Genomic DNA, 7,612 nt, shown 5'->3' with positions numbered 1-7,612 from the left:
CCTGAAACCAAGCTCTTGAAAATGACAAAGTCCAAAAAAGTTGCGGTGCGTTCAGAGCTCCATGCTCTCGGACCTCACTGGGAAGCCCAGGGAGGGTGGACCGTCCTGGGCCAGAGTCATATTCGCCCGCCCTCCCTGGAGCTCATATTGGAGCAAAGACGGTCCTAAAACGGCCCTTCGGGCTTCTGTGGAGGAGACAAGCTCTTACAAATGACAGAGTCCACGATGTTGCTGTGGTCTCAAAGCTCCAGGGCCTTCAAGGCAGTGGACCAAGCCGGAGAGGCTGCACTCTGGCTGGGTGAGCGAGTTCAATCTCCGCCACGGCGGAGCTCTTAAAAACATGAAACCTCCAGGAAAAGACGGGCCCGTTCTTCTGAAAAAGTCCATCCCAGGCAAAGCGCACCTCTCCCGGGCACGAATAAAGCCCAAAGCCCGTGGAGAAAATGACCCTGAAGCCAAGCTCTTGAAAATGACAAAGTCCAAAAAAGTTGCGGTGCGTTCAGAGCTCCATGCTCTACGACCTCATTGGCCGTCCCAGGGAGGGTGCACCGTCCTGGGCAAGAGTCAGATTCCCCCGCCCTCCCTGGAGCTCTGTGTGGAGCAAAGACGGTCCTAAAACGTCCCTTCAGGCTTTTGTAGAGGAGGTGGAGAAGCCTTCCTGGGCACGAAGCAAGCTCAAACGCCCATGGCGGGCTTGACTCTGGAGTCAAATTCGAAAAAAATTGACCGAGTCCAAAAAGTTGCTGTGGGTTCAAAGCTCCATGCTCTACGACCTCCCTGGCTAGCCCAGGGAGGGTGCACCGTCCTGGGCCAGAGTCAGATTCGCCCGCCACCCGCTGGAGCTCCATCTGGAGAAAAGACGGTCCTGAAACGGACCTTCGGGGCTTTATCGGGGAAGGGAAGTAGAGCGGTGGAGGGCACGCACAACCCATGAACAGACCGTCGTGAGCCCCGCTCGGAGTCTCTCTGCGTGGGTATAAAAATACAGATTACACAGTGCGCTCGGTGGAGCTCTGGAAGTCCTGGTGGGAGACGGCCCCCAGGGGAAAAAAAAGCCCGGCCGGGGTGTGCTCTGGCTGGGGAGAGAAAGAATTCAATCTCCACCGCGGGGGTGGATCACTGCATGTACGAAACATCCAGGAAAATGACGGCTGCTGGTTTACTTCTCTAAGTGCTTCCCAGGAAGGGTGCAGCCTTCCTGGGCACGAATCGAATCCAAAGCCCCCATGGCGGGCATGACTCTGGAGTCAAAAGGTTGCTGTGGGTTCAGAGCTTCCATGGTATCAGACCTTTCTGGCCATCCCAGGGAGGGTGCGCCGTCCTGGTTCAGATTCAGATTCGCCCCCAACCCCTGGAGCTCCTTCTGGAGAAAAGATGGTCCTGAAACGGACCTTGGGGTCTTTATCGGGGAGGGGAAGTAATGCGGTGGAGGGCACACAGAACCCATTAACAGACCTCCGTGAGCCCCCCGCTCAGAGTCTCTCTGCTTGGGTATAAAAATCCAGATTACACAGTGCGCACGGTGGAGCTCTGGAAGTCCTGGTGGGACCCCCAGGGAAAAAAAATAAAAGCCCGGCCGGGGTACGCTCTGACTGGGGAGAGAAATAATTCAATCTCCAACCGCGGCGGTGGATCTCTGCATGTACGAAACCTCCAGGAAAATGACGGCTGCTGGTTTTCTTCTCTAAATGCATCCCAGGAAGGGTGCAGACTTCCTGGGCACAAATCAAGCTCAAAGTCCCCTTGGCGGGCCTGACTCTGGAGTCAAATTTGAAAAATTGACAGAGTCCAAAATGTTGCCGTGTGATCAGAGCTCCACGATCTCAGAACCTCCCTGGCCATCCCAGGGAGGGTGCGCCGTCCTGGGTCAGATTCAGATTCGCTCCCCACCCCTGGAGCTCCTTCTGGAGAAAAGACGGTCTTAAAACGGACCTTGGGGTCTTTATCGGGAAGGGGAAGTAGTGCGGTGGAGGGCACACAGAACCCATTAACAGACCTCCGTGAGCCCCCCGCTCAGAGTCTCTCTGCTTGGGTATAAAAATCCAGATTACACAGTGCGCACGGTGGAGCTCTGGAAGTCCTGGTGGGACCCCCAGGGAAAAAAATAAAAGCCCGGCCGGGGTACGCTCTGACTGGGGAGAGAAATAATTCAATCTCCACCGCGGCGGTGGATCTCTGCATGTACGAAACCTCCAGGAAAATGACGGCTGCTGGTTTTCTTCCCTAACTGCATCCCAGGAAGGGTGCAGACTTCCTGGGCACTAATCAAGCTCAAAGTCCCCTTGGCGGGCCTGACTCTGGAGTCAAATTTGAAAAATTGACAAGAGTCCAAAATGTTGCCGTGTGATCAGAGCTCCACGATCTCAGAACCTCCCTGGCCATCCCAGGGAGGGTGCGCCGTCCTGGGTCAGATTCAGATTCGCTCCACACCCCTGGAGCTCCTTCTGGAGAAAAGACGGTCCTAAAACGGACCTTGGGGTCTTTATCGGGAGAGGGGAAGTAGTGCGGTGGAGGGCACACAGAACCCATTAACAGACCACCATGAGCCCCCCGCTCAGAGTCTCTCTGCTTGGGTATAAAATCCAGATTACACAGTGCGCGCGGTGGAGCTCTGGAAGTCCTGGTGGGAGAGGGCCCCCAGGAAAAAAAAAAAGCCCGGTCATGTTGCGCTGGGGAGAGAAAGAATTCAATCACCACCGCGGCGGTGGATCTCTGCATGTACGAAACCTCCAGGAAAATGACGGCTGCTGGTTTTCTTCTCTAACTGCATCCCAGGAAGGGTGCAGACTTCCTGGGCACGAATCAAGCTCAAAGTCCCCTTGGCGGGCCTGACTCTGGAGTCAAATTTGAAAAAGTGAGAACCGTGGTGGTCAGACCGGGTTGGGAAACGATCTGACCCAGCCCAGATAAAGTGCACTCTGTGCGGGCGAGACTTCCAGGAAACGCGCGGGTCTGGTTTGGACACCCAGACTCTCCTCGGACAAGGTAACGGTAGACGGGCGCCTCCGGGTTGCCTGGGGCCCGGAGGGGTGCACCCTCTCCTTCGGGCCGTCGCTGTCAGGGTTGACTGGTCGATTGGAACTTTGGACGCGCCTGGGGACGGCCCCTGCCCGGTCGCGAGACCGCTATGGGCAGCTTGCTCCTCCCCGCTTTGCGCGTCGACTCGAGACGCGGCCTCCCTCCGGGGAAAGCAGGCCGCGTCGACCTCGGGAGACTCAGATGGCCCGTCTGAAAACGGATGTCCGCAGCGGTGACGTCGGGACCGTCGTCAGGCTTTGACGGTTGGCGGGGTTTCGTTGGGGGCCCCCCATCACGGCACAGAGCCTGACTTCGCCCCGCGCCTCCCACCCGCTTTGAAAAGCACCCTTCCCCGTTACGGCCTCGATCCAGAGGCCTACCACCCCCCCGCCCTCACGGGCGGACGGTTCCTCACGCGCCCTATGAGCGGCCGTGCCGCCTCGAGCCCAGGCCCGAGCGGAGCGAGACCCGTGTGTAGGAAACCCGCGCGTCGCAGGTTCGTCCGTCCCGGGGCTCCTTTGATCCCGGGCTAAAACAAAAACCATATGCTTGTCGAACCGTCGGTCTGGGTAAACGGCAAAACGACTCCAGGGGCTTGAGACACCCCTGGAGCGACGGAGGAAGGTGCACCTCCGAAAGAAAAATGAAATTACGGACAGTGTCCGATCGAATGAGGTCCACGGAACAGAGAACCGTGGTGGTCAGACCGGGTGGGGAAGCGGTCTGGCTCAGCCCAGATAAAATGCACTCTGTGCGGGCGAGACTTCCAGTAAACGCGGGGGCTGGTTTGGACACCCAGACTCACCGCCGGTGCCCTGGGCGTGCATCCAGTGTGTGAAGGTGCACCGTCCTGGGCGAGCAGAGGGTGAAAGACACACAACACTCCTCGTAAGAAAATGGACAGTGTCCAAGATCTTGCATGCAAACGAGAGCCCTGTGCTCGCAGACCCGACCGTGGCCTGCTCAAAGTCAGATCCGTACGCTTGATGGCGCTCCTGCTGGAGCAAAGACGGTCCGAACACGGACGCTAGGGGTGTTGTAGAGGAGGTGGGGGACCGTCGCCACACTCTTCTCGGACAAGGTTAACGGAAGACGGGCGCCTCCGGGTTGCCTGGGGCCCGGAGGGGCGCACCCTCTCCTTCGGGCCGTCACTGTCAGGGTTGCCTGGTCGATTGGAACTTTGGACGCGCCTGGGGACGGCCCCTGCCCGGTCGCGAGACCGCTTTGGGCAGCTTGCTCCTCCCCGCTCTGCGCGTCGACGCTAGACGCGGCCTCCCTCCGGGGAAAGCAGGCCGTGTCGACTCTCGGGAGACTCAGATGGCCCGTCTGAAACGAATGTCCGCGACGGCGGCGGCGGACGCGGGCGCGTGGAATTCGGAATCGGACGGTCGGGGTGGCCGACACCCCCCGGTCCAGTCTTCGAGCCCGACCTTCGCCCCGCTCCTCCCCGCCCGAAAAGCACCTTTCCCGGTTACGGCCTTGATCCAGAGGCCTCCCACCCTGGCCCCGCCTGACGGACGGTTCCTCACGCGCCCTATGAGCGGCCGTGCCGCCTCGAGCCCCAGGGCCGAGCGGAGCGAGACCCGTGTGTAGGAAACCCGCGCGTGGTGGTTCGCCGTCCGGGGTCGATCCCGAGGTAAAAAAAAAAAAAAAGTACCATACGCTTGTCGGTCTGGGTAAAGGGCGGAACGACTCCGGGGGCTTGACTCACCCCTGGAGCGACGGAGGAAGGTGCACCTCCGAAAACTTTTTGAAAACGGACACCGTCCGTTGCAGACGAACGAGATTCCCACAACGACCAACCTCCCTGGAAGACTCCCAGGGAGAGTACCTCGGGTTCGGGCACGGTCAAATCCGTCCGCGTGACGGAGCTCCCTTCGGAGCGACGTGGGTCCTAAAACGGACCTTGGGGGTTTTGTCGAGGAGGGCGACAAACGCTCCCGCTCGGACAAGGTGACGGAGGGCGGGCGCCCACGGAGGAAAGGGCGAAGAAAAAAAAACGGACAGAGTCCAAAACGGTGCGGTCCACCCAGATTCCCACGTACGCGAGACTCTCCGGCTGGCAACCGGGGAGAGTGCCTAGGTGTCGGGCACGTACGAATCCGTCGGCGGTGACGGAGCTCCGGTCGGAGCAAAGACGGTCCTAAAACGGCCCTTCGGGGTTTTGTCGAGGAGGGGACAAGCGCCCTGCTCGGACAAGGTGAGAGAAGGCGGGCGGCTCGCGGAAGGCGCCCCGGAGGCAGGCGATCCTCCTAAAGAAACGGACAGAGTCCGAAACGGTGCGGTTCACCCGGGTCACCACGTACACGAGTCTCCCCGGCTGGCGACCGGGGAGAGTGCCTCTGTGTCGGGCACGTGAGAATCCGTCCGCGGCGACGGAGCTCCCGTCGGAGCAAAGACGGTCCTAAAACGGCCCTTCGGGGTTTTGTCGAGGAGGGGACAACGGCCCCGCTCGGACAAGGTATCGGAGAAAAGGCAACGGACGAGAAAAAAACGGGCGCCTCCGGGTTGCCCGGGGTCCGGAGGAGCGCTCCCCCTCCTCCGGGCCGTCACTTTCGGGGTAGCCTGGTCGATTGGAACTTTGGACGCGCCTGGGGACGGCCCCTGCCCGGTCGCGAGACCGCTTTGGGCAGCTTGCTCCTCCCCGCTCTGCGCGTCGACGCTAGACGCGGCCTCCCTCCGGGGAAAGCAGGCCGCGTCGACCTCGGGAGACTCAGATGGCCCGTCTGAAACGAATGTCCGCGACGGCGGCGGCGGACGCGGGCGCGTGGGTTCCGGAATCGGACGGTCGGGGTGGCCGACACCCCCCGGTCCAGTCTTCGAGACCGACCTACGCCTCGCTCCTCCCCGCCCGAAAAGCACCCTTCCCGGTTACGGCCTCGACCCAGCGGCCACAAACCCCCCACCTCTGCCGAGGAGGAGGGTTCCGCACGCGCCCTATGAGCGGCCGCGCCGTCCTCGGGCCCCAGGCCACGAGGCGGAGCGAGACCCGTGTGTAGGAAGCCAGCGTGTCGCGGTTCTCCTTCCAAGGCGGCTTACCTGGTTGATCCTGCCAGTAGCATATGCTTGTCTCAAAGATTAAGCCATGCAGGTCTAAGTGCACACGGTCGGTACAGTGAAACTGCGAATGGCTCATTAAATCAGTTATGGTTCCTTTGATCGCTCCACCCGCTACTTGGATAACTGTGGCAATTCCAGAGCTAATACATGCAAACGAGCGCCGACCCGGCTCCCCTCGGGGGGTCGGGGACGCGTGCATTTATCAGATCCAAAACCCATCCGGGTGCGGCTCCGGCCGCCCCGGCCGCTTTGGTGACTCTAGATAACCTCGGGCCGATCGCGCGCCCTCCGCGGCGGCGACGACTCATTCGAATGTCTGCCCTATCAACTTTCGATGGTACATTCGGCGCCTACCATGGTGACCACGGGTAACGGGGAATCAGGGTTCGATTCCGGAGAGGGAGCCTGAGAAACGGCTACCACATCCAAGGAAGGCAGCAGGCGCGCAAATTACCCATTTCCGACACGGAGAGGTAGTGACGAAAAATAACAATACAGGTCTCTTTCGAGGCCCTGTAATTGGAATGAGCGTATCCTAAACCCATGGGCGAGGACCCATTGGAGGGCAAGTCTGGTGCCAGCAGCCGCGGTAATTCCAGCTCCAATAGCGTATACTAAAGTTGCTGCAGTTAAAAAGCTCGTAGTTGGATCTCGGGAGCGGGCCGGCGGTCCGCCGCAAGGCGAGCCACCGCCTGTCCCGGACCCCTGCCTCACGGCGCCCCCCGGATGCCCTTAACTGGGTGTCCGGTCCTCGGGGCCCGAAGCGTTTACTTTGAAAAAATTAGAGTGTTCAAAGCAGGCCGCCCGTCGCCGCTGAATACCGCAGCTAGGAATAATGGAATAGGACTCCGGTTCTATTTTGTGGGTTTCTGGAACCCGGGGCCATGATTGAGAGGGACGGCCGGGGGCATTCGTATTGCGCCGCTAGAGGTGAAATTCTTGGACCGGCGCAAGACGGACGAGAGCGAAAGCATTTGCCAAGAATGTTTTCATTAATCAAGAACGAAAGTCGGAGGTTCGAAGACGATCAGATACCGTCGTAGTTCCGACCGTAAACGATGCCGACCCGCGATCCGGCGGCGTTATTCCCATGACCCGCCGGGCAGCGTGCGGGAAACCACGAGTCTTTGGGTTCCGGGGGGAGTATGGTTGCAAAGCTGAAACTTAAAGGAATTGACGGAAGGGCACCACCAGGAGTGGAGCCTGCGGCTTAATTTGACTCAACACGGGAAAGCTCACCCGGCCCGGACACGGAAAGGATTGACAGATTGATAGCTCTTTCTCGATTCTGTGGGTGGTGGTGCATGGCCGTTCTTAGTTGGTGGAGCGATTTGTCTGGTTCATTCCGATAACGAACGAGACTCCGGCATGCTAACTAGTTACGCGGCCCCGAGCGGTCGGCGTCCAACTTCTTAGAGGGACAAGTGGCGTTCAGCCACGCGAGATGGAGCAATAACAGGTCTGTGATGCCCTTAGATGTCCGGGGCTGCACGCGCGCCACAATGGGCGGATCAGCGTGTGCCTACCCTGCGCC

General features: G+C 59.9%; 1 non-coding gene across 1 annotated transcript in view; it reads left to right on the top strand.

The window, feature by feature from the left end:
* Positions 1 to 6,054: 6,054 nt before the first annotated feature.
* Positions 6,055 to 7,612, top strand: part of LOC143703117 (18S ribosomal RNA) — a 1,863-nt gene continuing 305 nt past the window's right edge. The window contains exon 1 of the ribosomal RNA XR_013190735.1: positions 6,055 to 7,612. This exon is cut by the window's right edge and continues 305 nt beyond it. This is a non-coding gene — a ribosomal RNA (18S ribosomal RNA).

Source organism: Siphateles boraxobius, unplaced genomic scaffold (assembly GCF_051911475.1).
Source record: "Siphateles boraxobius isolate OS27281-9 unplaced genomic scaffold, OSU_SipBor_1 377, whole genome shotgun sequence".
Classification (NCBI taxonomy): domain Eukaryota; kingdom Metazoa; phylum Chordata; class Actinopteri; order Cypriniformes; family Leuciscidae; genus Siphateles; species Siphateles boraxobius.
The sequence above is the reverse complement of the archived record's forward strand: the minus strand, read 5'-3'. Positions and strand labels throughout refer to the sequence as shown.